Source organism: Nyctibius grandis, chromosome 3 (assembly GCF_013368605.1).
Source record: "Nyctibius grandis isolate bNycGra1 chromosome 3, bNycGra1.pri, whole genome shotgun sequence".
Lineage (NCBI taxonomy): Eukaryota > Metazoa > Chordata > Aves > Nyctibiiformes > Nyctibiidae > Nyctibius > Nyctibius grandis.
Window position 1 is genome coordinate 102,327,047 of NC_090660.1, and position 16,331 is coordinate 102,343,377.

Here is a 16,331-nt window from a genome sequence, read left to right on the forward strand (position 1 = left end):
CTTCTGGTGTATCAGCCACTCCTCCCAGTTTGGTGTCATCAGCGAACTTGCTGACAGTGCACTCTATTCCCTCATCCAAGTCATTAATGAATATATTGAATAGAACTGGTCCCAGTACCAACCCTTGAGGGACTCCGCTAGACACAGGCCTCCAACTGGACTCAGTCCCATTGACCACCGCTCTCTGGCTTTTATATTTATTTATATTTATCCTTTTATAAGAATAAATAATTTAATAGAGTGGTGCAGCAGCAGGGTCAGCTCAAGCTGGGTGCCTCTGGAGAGGGGCCGACACGAACAAAGAAATCCCTGAGCAATTACACCCTTACAGACTATTCACCCTCCCCTCACACAATGGTTCAGTCCAGTAGTAATATTTGGGTCTGGGGTCTTCCTGTTCCGCATTGGATTCCTTCACTGTCTTCAGATAGGCCGTTATCTTGTCTAGTTGCAGCTGCTGTTGATGGTTGTAGTCTTGAAGCCTCCATATCTTCTGATTTACGCTGGGTCTGGAGGCCCTGTTTTGAGTAAGTAGGTACATGTTCAGTAAACCTAAGTCGAAATTTACAGCTTGTGGCATAAGGTTTCAGCAACTCTAGCTACTCATGCTAAGTAAGTAAAGCTAAGCAAACAGCATACTAAATCACACAACGCTATAACTCTAAGTGATTCATTCTATTTGAAACTTACTTATTTAGGCTAAACAACTAATATGTCTTAACATTGAGAGGTGTCCCTGCTAAAGGGGAGAGTTGCCTGGCATTAGTCCAGTTGCTGTCCAGGGAGAATTTAAATTGGGCTCGTCCAGTGATCTGTTGTTGGTAAAAGATCATGTTGCTTCAACGAACAGCGTTGAGAGGTATCCCAGCTCAAGGGGAGACCATCGCCACACAGCCATGCTGCCTAGCAGGGCGAGCTCAAAGACGGCTCACTTAGGCTGTCGTATTTATGGGATAAAGTGGTTGGCTTGAAGTCGAATTGCATACAATGGGAGAGGTACGCACGAGACTCCTTGTACCCTCAATTTATCGGTGTTCACTGTGTCACTCTGCTTCTTTGTGGGTTTCCTAGAGGAGTTCTTGGCCTGGCTACAGCTTAGACCTTTACTGTCTTTGGAGCCTGTACCAAACTGCTGCTGGTTTGGTTAAGGGGGGTTGAGTGTATCAATCACAGTGAGTTACTGTGAGCATTCCGAGGACCCCCCAGACAGACTAGGGCACTGACACCTGGGGAGGGAAATAGTGATTCACTATTTGAGTCTGGTCCTGGAAAAGTTGTAATATTTAACAACCCCTGCTGATCATACCTTGCTTTGTTAGTTGATCTCATCCAACAGGGCTGAAGGATGAACAGAGCGTGCGATACAAATCCACCCATTAATCAACTTTGGGTCACTCCCTGCTTTCAGACCTCTCATCTGCACACTTCAAGGGCACAAGGCCTTCCCTGCAGTCCCTGGTCACAAGACAACAAGGTTTCTAAATCATCTTTCACTCACTGCTAAAATTAAACATTCATCATTGCCAACTGATCTGCTAAAACCCATTTCCTTTGCCCTGTGCCACCCATGCCCAGTACTTGTTCCTGTCTTGTCTGTCTTGTCTGTTCCTTGTCTTCAAGAAAGACAAGGAACTACTGGAGAGAATCCAGCAGAGGGCTACAAAGATGATCAGAGGACTGGAGCATCTCTCTTATGAGGAAAGGCTGATAGAGCTGGGTCTGTTTAGCCTGGAGAAGAGAAGACTGAAGGGGGATCTTATAAATGCTTACAAATACCTTAGGGGCGGGTGTCAAGAGGATGGGTCCAGACTCTTAGCAGTGCCCAGTGACAGGACAAGGGGCAACAGGCACAAACTGAAACTTGGGAAGTTCCATCTGAATATGAGGAAAAACTTCTTTACTTTGAGGGTGACAGAGCACTGGAACAGGCTGCCCAGGGAGGTTGTGGAGTCTCCTCTGAAGATATTAAAAATCCACCTGGATGTGACCCTGTTTAACGTGCTCTAGGGGAACCTGCTTTGGCAGGGGGTTGGACTGGATGATCTCCAGAGGTCCCTTCCAACCCTAACCATTCTGTGATTCTGTGATTCTCTAATTCCCTCTTTGGAAGAAAGCAACATTGCGGGTTCTTCTTTCATTTTAAATACTGATGCAGCAAGCTCATCTTCCACCAGCAATGAAAAGCAGATGCACACCTGGTTTTACTGGGCTTATCGTTGCCTTGTGTGGTGTGAATCACCCACAGCGTGTTATTTACTGAGCCTGTATTATTGACTTTCCTCTGTTATTTGCTGTAAATTAAAGGATAAAAGCATGTGGATTATATTTCTGCAGTCATTGGGACTGAGAAACATGCAGCCTGCTTGGAAATAAGTGAAAATGAGCTACAGAAAGTGAATTTTACAAAGTTTGGCAGCACAAATCAGACCCAGACCTGGAACCCAGCTCCTGTGCATCCCAACCCACCGTGGGAGCACAGAGGAGGAACCAGCTCCAAATTTCACAGCTGGTCCTGCTACCTCCAGGTTTTAGAGCAGCTTGAGCATGATAGGAGCAGACTTACCAGCTGGACTGGGGTGCCCTGTGGGATATGTGACAGAGGATGGGCTCTGCTGCTGCCGAGGCTCCTCAGCGCTAATCAGGATCAGCCTTTGACAGCACTAGCCCACCCCTACAAGAGCTGGTCTCATCTCAGCTCTGTGGGTCCAATGGCATTTCAATACTTTTTGCAGGTCTTTAAGCAAGTTTCTCGCAGACTATGGTTGATTCAAACCCATTGGCTGTTTCTCTTGGAACTGAGCTAAATAAATTATGAACCCTGTCTCAGAAAAACAGGCAGTATGGTTTTGTCAGTGCTTTTGAGGGGGCAAGGCAAATTTGTCAGTGAAAAATGTTATTTTAACCCGGGGCAGTCTGCAAGTACTTCAAATGTGAGAGCTCTTTAATTGCACTGCTTATAATTACATTAATGCAGAGCTTTCACCAGGCTCTTGACTTATGAATATGCATGACTGTGATCTCTTTTTTTTAGTCCATCAAAATACCTTTCATCCCAGGGTCATAAGGTCTTCTACACAGGAATCCTTGTGGGTTGGTTTTACTTGCTAACACATACCTCACTGAAAGGGAAGCAAACTGAGTGCGGCTCCAAACAGCGTGTGTGCAGTTGCAAGTCATGTGCTGAGCTGTGCACAACCAGCATGCGTCTTGCTCACGCCTTGCAAAGCTCTCATGGTGAGACCCAGCATCAGAGCAGAGCTCCTGAAACATTGGTATGCCAGAGAATTCATGCTCAACTAATTACCGAACAGACAATATGGTTTGTGTGGTCAATCATCCCCAGCACAACTCAAACATTAATCTGAAAAGGCTTTCTGCCAGAATTCAGCCCTAGTGTAGCAAAGTATCACACGGGGAAGCAATTCTGCTCTCATTGAACGTGGTGGGAGATTCATTTCTGATGTGTGCAGGGCCTGAGATTGCTAGACTTCAAACAGTCAACAGCTTGAGAGTAAGTAACTTTGCTGCTGAGGGCTTTGGAAAAAACCTCTGTTGCATCTCATCAAATATATGTGCTTCGGATAGTTTTGTATGTTGGAGGAATTTCACATTTTCAGACTTCTGTTGTGCAGCACTCAAAATGAGGATTGGGAAAAGGCCCACAACTCCTCTCTCTAAAAAAAAAAAAAGCCTCTCTAAACTCCTGCAGCATGATCGCAGCCCTGGAGATCAATTTCTCTCATCCAGGGTTACCAGATGCAGCTCTGAAGCAGTGAGTGACCCTGGGAGACCCTGAGGCAGGACTGACATCAGATGCCCCATTTGCACTGCTATGGTGGTGCAGGTGCTGTGGGGCAGAGCAGAAGCGGGACAGTCAGCTGCTTGTGCTCACCCTACCACAGCCCATTGCGGCATCTGACGTGAGGACCTCACCAGCCCAACCTCACCAGGGGTTCTACAGGTGCTGCCCCGAGCCTGTATATGAGCTGCTGCTTCAAATAACACCTTAAGGGACATAGTGAGATGGGACAGGTGATGCCAAGAAGAATTCTTAGTGGTCAGTGGCTGCAGAATTGAAACCTCCTAGTCAAGAGCATTTCAATGTTGGAAAAAAGGAGTGTACAGCACACAGGAGGGCGATTCAGAGTGATGGTGGAGAGAAATCTCCTGAGCTCTCATTGCTTTGCAGCAGGGACCCAGAGCAAGCTGTTTCAATAGACCTAGCAATCAAATCATCATGGTTATCATGAGTTGGTGCTGGGTTAACAACCAGAGAGTTCAGCAGAGCATGGCTGGGCCAATAGACAAACTTAATGCCTTCCTATTTTGTTGATTTCAGCCCTTTTACTGCAAAAGCTGGGAAGGAGTAGATGGAAATTCTAATTATATTATATATCAGCAGTGGCAAAAAAATGAGTAACATTTCAGTTTGCAAATGAGTAAAAACGGAGAATATGGCCAAACGAACAAGGTGGAGAAGATTCTAGCATGTCATTTGTGATTTTCAACATCTACCATTTTAACCACATTTTTATTGGGATGTCAATTTATCCATAATCTGTGCTGTGCTTTCACTGATCACCCCTTATTGTTGACTGAAGTGGTGCAGACTCATGCCAGAAGTCTCTCATCTCATCGTAACTCCCTGAAAGTTTATATATTGACTTGCCGTGACCCAACTGGTAAAGCACAAAGTGGTAGTTTCATTAAAGGGCAAAATTTGAGTCGCCTACCCAGAGTATTACCATCTGTTCCTTTTTCTTCATTTCCTCTTTGTAGAATAAGTAATTCACAGTTATGTGCAGTTACATTTTTTGAGTAAAAGTCCTTTAGCAGAAAAGCTGTTATGCCAGTGCAGTTACCAGGCTGCAGGGACCTCTAAATCCACCCGGCCTAATGAGGATGTTGGTGACGCAAATGCGTCACTCCCTACACTGCAGACAAGCTGCAGCACCGAGCTCAGTCATTCTGGCATCCTAAAGCAAATCCCTATGCAAACATTTATTTAAAAAATGAAGAGTACAAGAATCGTTAATTCAAGACAAGGTATGTGAGTTAAGACACGATCTTTTTTTTAGACCAACCAGCACAAAAGGGAAAATTAGGCAAGTTTTTGGGCACACAAGAGCTTCTTCAGATCTGCAGTAGAAGCAGGAAGCTTCACAGGCATGTAACAGCAGAGAAAAGTTATCACAGTTTGATGAGCTGTGTATCAGACCATCTCTAAAGGAAACGTGGTTTCTCAAGTGGAAAGGATTAATAGGATGGAGAGAAAGGTGCTGAGATAGATATTGCCTGAGGAAAGAGAAGGCAAGATAGTGTAGAAAATATGGAACACAAAGAGGTTAATAGGAAGAAGAGAATCATGTGCCGTAAAAGCAATACTGCTACAGAGCCACTGATTTTTGGTATGCAATAAGATATAAATTTTAATTCCCAGGCTCATATTTGGCAGAAGTTTTGTAAGTTTCCTTAATTCACTTTTTGAGACAACAGCTAGGAAGAGTTTGGATTTTAGGAAGATTTTTTAAAGTCTTTATATAACAGTATACCTTAGCAGGAGTGCGTGTGTGTGTGAATGCAGTATACTTTGCTACTGCTTGAATATCATGTATATTCAAATAACATCTTCCCATAACCCCTCATATTGTCTTCAAAGAAGACTTACATTCACCCTGAAGAGCTGAAGAGGATGTCGCTAGGATGGTGGGTTGTGCTCTATGCCCCCGAGTGGCTACTGGGAATGGAAGTGGCTGCTTTAACCTTGGTGGAACCAGATTAAAAAATATATCAAGTCTGTGTGGTTACACTTGTAGCTGCAAGATCGTTTAAGGGCTGAGAATTTGTAAGTTTGGGAAAGGCTGTTCCCAGTGAGCTGCCTGCCTGAGGTGGGCATAGGGGATGGGGATAGGATTTCTGGGTGGTCAGTAATTTCAGGGAGCATACTTGCTGTATGGAATTCACTTTTTGTGAACTAATTTTTGAAGAAAAGGAGAAAATTGCTGGTGTGACATAGTTTTTTCGAGAAGGGGAATTCTCCAATTGCTGCACATGGATGGGTTGCTCCCAGGCACCGGAGGAACTGCTGAGTGTGGAGGGACCTCAATGTCCTTCCTGCTCGCATGTCTCACTGTGTTCACAGTGAGCTCTGCATGCTCTAATTAAGCAGCTGTTTGTGGTCTCTTTGAAGCAGACTTTAAACTGTGATTAACATCTCCCTTCTTGGAACCTCAGATGGTCACAGTGAGGTTTTTCTTCACCTTGTGTTTTCTGAGCAGGTACGTGACCCTGGCTTTGAGTTGTGTTTTTCAGCATATTTATTCCTATGAGGATGCAGAAGCAAATAGTCCCTGTGCTGTTCATGGAATTGGGAGGCCTTATAAAATGAAAAAATGGTTCCTGTATTTCAAATTGTGCCCTTTGTGCCTTGTCCTGTCACTGGTGCCACTGAATAGATCCTGTCTCTTTCTTCTTTATTCCCTCTCCATCAGGTATTTATACACGTGGATAATCACAGAATCATAGAATTGTTTTGGTTGGAAAGGACCTTTAAGATCATCAAGTCCAACTGTTAAAAGATCCCCAAAGTCTTGTCTTCTCCAAGACGGACAGTCCCAGCTCCAGAGAGATGCTCCAGTCCCTTAATCATCTTCATCGCCATTTTCTGGACGTGCTCCAGTATGTCCATGTCTCTCTTGTACTGGGAGCCTATCCCTGGATACAGCACCCAGACATGTCTCACCAGTGCTGAGCAGAGAGGAAGGGTCACCTCTCTCCACCTGTTGGCAATGCCTCTCCAATGCAGCATAGGATACTGTTGGCCTCCTTATTACTTACAACTTCTGTTTCCATCTGCAAAATTGGACATGGTACCATCAGGGAGGTGATAGAACTCTTCAAAGATTTTGAGGCACTCAGAAAGTGTGCCAACAGAGCCCTTCCTAGTTATTCAAATCAAGGAAAATGTTTTCCTCTCAGGTAGTGATGAAAGTAATGAGGAACACTTCAGCAGCTTCCCCCATACCCCATGGCACAATAAATAAATAAATACTGACTTCCCAACAAGCCCTCTGTGAGAGATGTGCAGGCAGGTGTGGGAGTGAGCAGTCTGGACAACTCCTTCCTCTGCATTAGTGATGTATCTGTCAGTCCCGGTGGAGAGATAAAGCTCAGTAGGACCGTGGGTTGCCAACAGTATATGTACAATAAATGCATCTTACAATGTGTGATTCATTACAGCAGAAGGAAGGTCCCAGCCAAAGAAGACTCTGGAACTGAGAGGCCACCTGGGAGGACATGGAAGCTCTTGTTACATTTGCATGTTATACCTCCAAGCCTATCTCCAAAAGTCATGACAGGGGAAAGCGTTCAAGCAGATGGTCCCATATAACAACAGTCTGAGCCACTGAGGCTGCCTTCCTATTACAGGGAAGAATTAGCAAGCAAAATTAAAAAAACAGCTGGGAAAGGAGGTCCATCACAGATAAAACGAGAAAGAGGGAGCTCAGCCACAGCTACCCTGGGAGGGATGGGGAAGGTGTTTGGTCAGGGCTAAGACTTCAGGGGTTGAACTCCTGTAGGGTTCCACACTGAATAGCAGAATGCAGGGAGGTGAGTGGTGATGCCTGAACTTTCTGCTCTCCAGTAGCTGAGAAAAGCCTTAGGGTATCTCAGTGACTACCAGGGAGGAATGTTTCTGCACAGGTAGGATCTGAGATTGGGTTCCTTTATTCTGCCTTTCTCTTCTGTAAGCTTTTCCCCTACTTGAAGTGCAGCTACCTATCCTTTCGCTTGGCTGAAATAAACCTGTCACGTTGCCATCCCTGCCTTGCCTGGTGTTAGAAGTCTTGGGGAAGTGAGAGGACTCTTCAGCAGTAACAAGGGTAATTACTGATGTGCACAGGAAGCACCACTGGGACCTGCCACCCAGGGTGAGTGATGGCATGCTTCCTGCATAGCTTTAAACGCAGTTCCTTAGGTGATTTTCCCTCGTGCCAGCTCCCAGACAGAAGTCCCTCTCCAGCGGCTGAGGAACAGCTTCCAGCTCCAGGCACCCTTCTCTCTTCACCTGCTCTTGTCACATACCTCACTTGTCTGAGGAAATGGAAATTTTTATGCAAGGCAGTGTCCAAAAACATTTGGGTCTTTTCTGCCTCAAAGTTTATTTTCTGTGTTTTGATCCTGCTGAGGTCACAGCCCAAGCCCAGCCCAACTGCCCCAGCAGGTATCTATCTCTCTCTCCTCACATGGACTGCATTGCCTCATCTCAACCAATGTTGGGGCATGACCCTGTCTGAAATAAGCATGAAGAAAGGAGGAACTCTCTCACCTCCATATTTGACCAAGTGAAAATGCCTTTATCCTGCTATCATCATAGCATTTATCTATCAATATCTTGTGGAGAATATGAGATAACTGTTTATTTTTCTTTAAATGGTGATATCATTGTGGCATTTTCATAACTGTTCTGATACAGATGTTTTTTTGCACTCCTGCCTGGGGTTCAGGGCATTGCTGTTCTTCAAGTAATCATGAGGAAAATCATTGCAGAGTCTTCAGAAATCAAGTATACTCTTCCAATCTGCTAATTACTGAGGAATTAAAAAGCTGAGGAATTAAGCTGTGCTGCAAATAGGTATTTGATTAAAAAAAAAAAAAGCTCATTTCATCATGAAAATAGCCCAGAAGCTGGATGCTAGTTCCATGAATGGCAGTAAGGAGCAGATCCTGTTCACAAAGGCTAACAGGATCTGAATGTCCCTCTGCCCCTGAAAGTATCAGCAGGATGCAGATGAAGGTGCAGGAGCTTTGTACAGCACTACAGCAAAAGCAGCTGATCTAGTGATCCTGGTAGACTGACATCAAATAGATGGCAAAGGCTTGTGCTTCATCTCAGTTTCCAAATTCAAGCAGAGTGTTTAAAGTTAGCAGAGATAAGGGAATGAGATAGGTCCTATACCAATTCTTGGAGAGGTAGCCACACTTGCATCACTTTTTCATCTACATTTCATTACAGGGGAAAAAAAGCTGCATGTGAGACGTTAAAGGCATCTTGTAAGACTTCCACATACTGTGAAAAGTAGCAATAGAAGGAACTTCTCCAACACTTGATCAAACACCACAAGAACCATTAGGGGCTGAGCTTGGTTCCCTGAAAGCAGAGTCTTTCTGTCTGATAACCACAAAACACGAATGTCTCTATTGGGTATGTACAAACAGAGGTTTTGGGTTTTTTAAAGTATGTCCTCCAGTTTGGATTGGATGATGGAGAACAGTAAAGACTGCAGTTTTCCCAAACTCAATCCTTCCAGTCCTAGCCAGCAATAGAGCCAAGAGAAGTGATGGAAACTGAAACTTTGTCGCTGCTTGGGCTGAAAGTTTCGCTAAACCTCAGGTCCAGGGAGATTTCCCAGGCTCGGAAATTTCAGCTCAAACAGTTACAAGTGAACAAAATTACAAGTGATGGGAGACATGCTTCTAAGGTAACTTGTAGGATTGGAAGGATCCTGCCTTCAGATCAGGCAAGTAGGTCATTCCTCATCTATTGATCTCACAGAAAGTGTTTTCTACTCTCCAATCTGTGGTTCTTCCATGTTTCTTTGATTACTACTTATCCTGCCCATCATGGGGTAGAAATGGGGATTACTACTTTCTCCCTCCTAGGAACCTGATGTGTATTTCAAGACCTTTTTCATGTTTCTGTGTCACTGCCTCTGAATGGACCCAAGTGATCCATTCTCTGAATGGACCCAAGAGACCTCACCCATGCTGAACAGGGCAGCAGGGAAACTTCGGGGGCCTTGTAGGCTGGTTGCAAAAGTCACCTTAATAATTAGCCCAGTGTGACCTGCCAAGCTGTATTGCTTGGGGAAAGGTGGGGGTGTCAGGTAGGTCCAGTCACTTAACTCTGCTGTCCATGTTCCGTAGGCATGTACTGCAGTCAGCCCAGGAGAAGGAAGAAAATATTCAAAGAAAACTGTTTATTTTCCCCATCATTAATCTCAGTGGATCTATACAGCTGCTCTTAAAACTTTTCAGTTGAAAGGTGCTTGGGGAACGTAAGAGCATAAGGACAGATGGGCACAACACATTGAATTGTGGAAGATGCCTTATAGTATCAGGGAACTTCTAAAACTTTTTTACTCCAACATATCATTATATGCAGCATGACCTTACAGACTATTATATGCAGCATCTGAGCAGAAGAGATAGCAAGAAAAAAGCTCCTGTAAGGCTTCAGAGAGAACATGGACACTTCAAGTGTAAAGGGGACAAAGTAAAAAAAAAAAACAAGTAAACCAAGTAAAGGGCAGACATGTGGCTTATTTGCATGTTGTCTAAATTCCATGTCTTATTCTATGCAATCAGATCAGATTGCAATTATTAAGTGAACTTTTTAGATCAAAGAAAAAATGTACTACATAACAGTATCCCCCAAGGACTGTCTCCAACGCAAACTCAACCTCCCACTTCTGTTAATAGTGAATTAATTGTGGCAGGCTAGGCAGAGGATTGATTATTGCTACAAATTATTTCATGATCCCTCTTCTGGTGCAATAAAAGGCAGTGATTCAGCTATCCAAAGAGTGGTGAATGAAAAGAAATTAGGGGCTTAGTTAAGAGTAATTCTAGATCACAAATTGTTCAATGGAAGATTGTTGAATCCATTTAAAATTCCACTCAGTTACTTTTATTTCTGTAACATAACTCCATCCAAAGTAAACCAGCTATATAGCCAGTAGAACTACACCAGCATTCCACTGAGTGAGGCTGTACCTCGACTGACCATAGCCAGTGAAGCTTTTTTGAACAGTCTATTTCTATTTTAATGTATTCTTCTGTTTAATAAAATTAATATTTTCCCATGTTTTCTGCAGAGCACTGCAGTTTCTTTATCTGTGTCAAAGCAGTATGAAAATAGGCTGAAAGAGAGGAAATGTGTAAGAGAAGCTGGTTTCTGCTAGTGGAAGAAATTAATGTACTGGTTGTAAAATGGATGCTGTTTTGTAGAAGAAAACTTAAAGTGGATATTAAAAGGATATAGCTACATATAAAAACAGGTTTAAAGTGTTAAACGCAAAAGATTTTTTAAGGAAAAGCTAGGATATTGCATCAAGTAAGCCCTGGGAATGACTGACCATAGAAGAGTCTTAAAGATGAGTGGGCGAGGTCCATGAAGGGAACTGGTGGTACGCAACATCCCAGCACCAGAACTCAAGCCACTTGCCCCGTCTCTGAAGCCCTAGTCCTGAGCTGAACACCTAAACTCTCAGTGTGATGCATGAATCATATTACACATATGTCACAGGGGTAAGTAAGAGCAGTGCAGTCCCTAAGCCATAGCAGGGCACATGACAGGGAGGAGGAGACAGGTTAAATGCACCTGTTCCCTGGAGTTAATGTTTCAGTCAGGACTATCCTTTCCAATGGAAAATGTCAGAAAAAGTTGTTCGTGTCCCATCACTCACTAAATGGAGCCATAACCCCATGACGACAATACTTCAGCTGGGGAAGGCTGAGGTATAAATCCTGTTTCTTTCTTTTCTGTAGCTGAAAATCAAACCTGAGTTTTCCCTTTTGCCCATTTTCTCAGTCATAAAGCAATCTCTTGTTTGGTTCATAAGAAAAAGCCACTTCTGTGGGCTTGAATATAGCTAAAATAGTGGCATTTTGTGTATGCAGACTCTGAAATAAGCAGGTGACATATTACCTTGTCTCACTGTCGGTTTTGCCCTCCCCAAGCCAATAGAAAATGATGTAAATTCAGTCAGACCCCTGATTGCTGTTGCTGGGATACCTTAAGCAAATAAGTGTGAGACAAGGCAAAATAAAAGATGTGATACTGCAACTAACAAGTAACAAAGCATCAGAGATTCCAAATTTCTCAGTAAAAGACCTAAATGGGAGACAGAAATAATTTTATTTAGGGTTCATGCATATCAAGGCATTTAAAGATAACCAAATGGATGTTAACAATATTTTAAATTGAAAAGAAAGCACAGTAAAAAGAGAAGCTGGAATCTGAAGACTGAAGGACCATCAAGCATGTAATAGGAATTACCCTCATCCTGTGGCTGCAGGCTTGGCCAGTGAGGTCCTGAGCAAGAAGGAATGTCCCCTATGTACAATACATTTTTTTGTTATTCTGCTTTACCTAATCTGGCAATAAATTAATGTAACCTGTATGACAAGGTTCTAGGGTTTTCTTTGTTATCTTTGCCTGTCCAATTAAAACAATGGTGTAACAGGTTAAGTAATTATTTACATATGTAAAAGGTAAACCCTTTCAACTGAGAATTGAGAGATGACATATAGTACCTAGGAATAACAACATTCCCCTGTGAATCAGGGTGCTTTTGTCAGGTAAAAAGAGTATTTGAGTAATGATTGTCATATTTACAGGAGTGATGGTCTTAAGTAAGGCTTCAAGTGGATTTGTGATGTCACTTGATCTTATGGAACCTGATATTATTGGGTTTGCTTTTATTGAATATCAAAGCCATAACCTGAAAGCATTTCCATGACGTGTTCTTCTTCAGACAGGGGAGAAGTACATCTCCATACAGCTGTATCTCAGCTATCAGGTACCCGAATTCAAGTATCTCCAGCTGCCATAAATCCAGTGCCAAGACCATTGCCTCTGGCTCTCTGACAAGGACTGTGATGGTGACAGCCTCTTTAAGCTGCTTTTGTCAAGCTGGCCAAGAATTCACTGTTACATAAAAATTATATAGGTCTTTCTGATTAAAAAAAGATGGTCTGTCTCTAGAAGAAGGATCATAATTAATTGGATTTAGGGTATTACATCTGTCTGAGGGTGACTCCAAAAATTACAGAGTGGAATTGAATGTAATCACTACAGACTCAGTGATGAGAACTGTTTTAATAATAAGAGAAGCCAGGTCATCCTGTAGCCTGTGTAGGTTTGCACCTGCACACTGTTCCTCTGAAAGACATGGTAAGGAGATATGACTGGGGCTTTACCCAGGTCTTTCATTCAGAACAGGGTGAACACGTGGTCCCCAGGAAAAGCAGCAGCTTTCCAGTCCTGGAAATTGCTCTCCACATATAGGTCAAGGGTCTTTCCATGGTTAATCGTGCGGCTGTGATTTCCACCTACCCATCCATCACTGGACTGCAACACTGACTTTGAAGGCTCATTCCTAGGGTGAAGAAGCCATCACCTCACTCACTGGGCTGTTCACGTCACAGAGCAGTGTTTTGAACCCTTGGCAACTACCAAAAGGACTAGAGTTGCTATTTGGTGCTCACTGCTGGAGAAGGATCAAGCCCCACTGCTGGAGTTGCCTGGAGGTCTTGTGCCCAGGTAACATGGCATTGGACATACTCTCAGATGCAGAGGACTGAGATTATACACTAAGAAACAGAATGTTATGAAAAGTCTCCCAGATCCCAGTCTTTTCTCACCATTACTTCTGCCATCATGAACCTCTTTTAAAGATGGAAAGGCAGCCTTAGAAATAATTTCTTCAACAGCACTGAAATACACCAAGGAATCTCTCCAACTTCCCCAAGTCATCCCAGCACAGCACTTTTTTAGGTCTTATTTAGATTTCATTTCTGAGCATGTAAAGATGATTTCTCTCTCAGTAACACCCTGCTGAATACTCACAATTTGTTCATACCTATTTTTCATCCTTGGTTGCAGTGCCTTGTTGGAGTAAGCCCAATGACCAACACAGACTTCCTCTAAATCATAGGCTCTGAGAACAAGCACATCAGGATTCACATTGCAATATGTTCCCATGGACCTAAGAGAAGAAGAGAGTCCCCAGTATAAATCTTCCTCACTGACTTGCAAATGCTTCTGGTACTTCAGAGAGTCTCATCCTGTCACCACTTGTATTTCCCTGGGGGCTTGTCACCTCTGAACCTTTCACTGCACTTTAAAATCTTTTTTTTCTTTTTTTTTTCTTAGCTTGGAGTACTTAATTAATGTCTAAAGTTCTGTTAAAACATCTAAGTGATCTGACATCTGCAGCCCACAGGGAAAAAGTCTCCCTGTGTTAAATGGCATGCGGAAAATTGCAAGTGTCAGCTATTGTGAAAAAAACATTTTCAGTTTCAGTAAGTTTGTGAGTCCAAAGCCCTTGTCCCTCAGGGCCTGCTCTGGGCTCCCTGTTCATGGCTCCAGGGCAGACTCTGCTCTTTGACCCCTAAGCAGGCAAGGAAGGATCATCTACTGCTCCAGAGGGGATCCAGGCTCAGATCACTTCCTCTGGTTCCCAGTCAGAGGCTTCTTTCACTTGGTCTTCCAAGAGAAATCCCTGCCTCCAGACTGGTCAAGAGAATCAAATTAGCACTGCTAGCTCTTTCCATGACAAACATTGCTCTGTGCTGGGAGCATCCCATAAGGCACAGACAACCTTGGCACTAAAAATTCTGCTATTGGGATGAGGGCAGCAGTGCAGCTTCTATATCTTGACATTAGGCACTTGGACACCAAAACCTTTCACTATTAGTGATACTGTGTTGGATTTCACTATATTTCTCTTTTCTAGAGCATCCTATAGAGACACCCCCAGAGATCACCCACTTGGGTTGCTAGCTTCCCTAAGACTTAAGACAGGGTTCAGATGACTGAATGTAAATGTCCAGAGATACAGATTTCTACCTCTGAGCTAGTGAACCCAGATTTTTCTTGGAGCTTATATAATATACAATTTAATGGGTGCAATTTAATCTGATCCTATGGCAGTTGGCTGAAACAGCTCACATTAATTGCACCTAGCTTTTTAGCTTTTCATTGAAAATGATTCTTCAAGATATATGTTCATGTGCCTGGAAATGGTTTCCAGGATTAGCTGCTCCATCACCTTCCCAGGAATCGAGGTGAGGCTGACCGGCCTGTAGTTCCCTGCGTCTTCCTTCTTGCCTCTCTTGAAGATAGGAGTGACATTTCCTTTCCTCCAGTCTGCCTTCACTTCTCCTAATCACCATGATTGATCAACGATTATCAAGAGTGGCCTTGCAATAACATCTGACAGCTCCCCCAGCACTCATGAGTGCATCCCATCAGGCCCATGGAGTTACGTATGTCCAGTTTGCTTAAGTGTTCTCTGACCTGATCCTCTTTCACAAAAGGTACATCTTCCTTTCTTCAGATTTTCCTTCTGGTCTCTGGGACCTCGGATTCACAAAGGCCAGAAAAGCATCAGGCAGTAAAAAACATATGGAAAAGAGGGTTGATGAAACGATAAACTAGATAGACTCATCTATCATTGAAGAAGAACTATGTTCTAATTTCCCCCCTCAAACAAGAAATCATATGATTTTCATGTGCATCCATTTACATATTCTTCTAATATAACTCACCAAATGGGCCTTGACCGAGATTAATCATTCTTAAATAGGATCTCCCTGGATATGTCTTTGGAGTGATTATTTCTGAGAAAACAAAAGAAAAGATCTTAGTTTATTCTTTCTCACAGGAAGACGTGATGCTTGATGTTCTGGGAATCACTGCTTGTTTCTCTGCGGCTGTTGTGTTCATGAAGCCTGGGAAGAACCAGTTATGCACAGCTAAGCGCTATCCCTGCTGCTTAGGCTGAACTTCATCTCATGCCCTTAGTGTGAGACAGGTCCAAGCTTTCATCTGTATAGTCTGGATAGGTTAGGAGGAACTACTCTGTTGGCATTGAGTAAATTGTCAAAGGAAATGAATTAAAACATACACTATTATTATGCCACTATTTTTAAACACCAATGACAACCATTTCACAGAATCACAGAATCACAGAATCACAGAATCAACCAGGTTGGAAGAGACCTCCGGGATCATCGAGTCCAACCATTGCCCTGACACCACTCTGTTGAATAGACCATGGCACTAAGTGCCATGTCCAGTCTTTTCTTAAACACATCCAGAGATGGTGACTCCACCACCTCCCTCGGCAGCCCATTCCAATGTCTAATAACCCTTTCTGAAAAGAAATTCTTCCTAATGTCCAACCTGAACCTCCCCTGGCGAAGCTTGAGGCTGTGCCCTCTTGTCCTATCACTAGTTGCCCGGGAGAAGAGGCCAACTCCCACTTCACTACAACCTCCCTTCAGGTAGTTGTAGACTGCAATAAGGTCGCCTCGGAGCCTCCTCTTCTCCAGGCTAAACAACCCCAGCTCCCTCAGCCATTCCTCATAGGTCAGACCCTCCAGACCCTTCACCAGCTTGGTCGCCCTCCTCCGGCCTCGCTCCAACACCTCAACACCTTTCTTGAAGTGTGGGGCCCAGAACTGAACACAGTACTCAGGTGCAGCCTCACCAGTGCCGAGTAGAGAGGGACGATCACTTCCCTAGACCGGCTGGCTACACT

At 43.6% G+C, this 16,331-nt stretch overlaps 1 long non-coding RNA gene across 1 annotated transcript in view; it reads right to left on the reverse strand.

Annotated features, from left to right (window-relative positions):
* Positions 1-212: 212 nt before the first annotated feature.
* LOC137661632 (uncharacterized) overlaps positions 213-16,331 on the reverse strand; it is a 73,880-nt gene continuing 57,761 nt past the window's right edge. Inside the window, exon 3 of the long non-coding RNA XR_011047884.1 lies at positions 213-518. This is a non-coding gene — a long non-coding RNA (uncharacterized lncRNA). The remainder of the gene's footprint in view (positions 519-16,331) is intronic.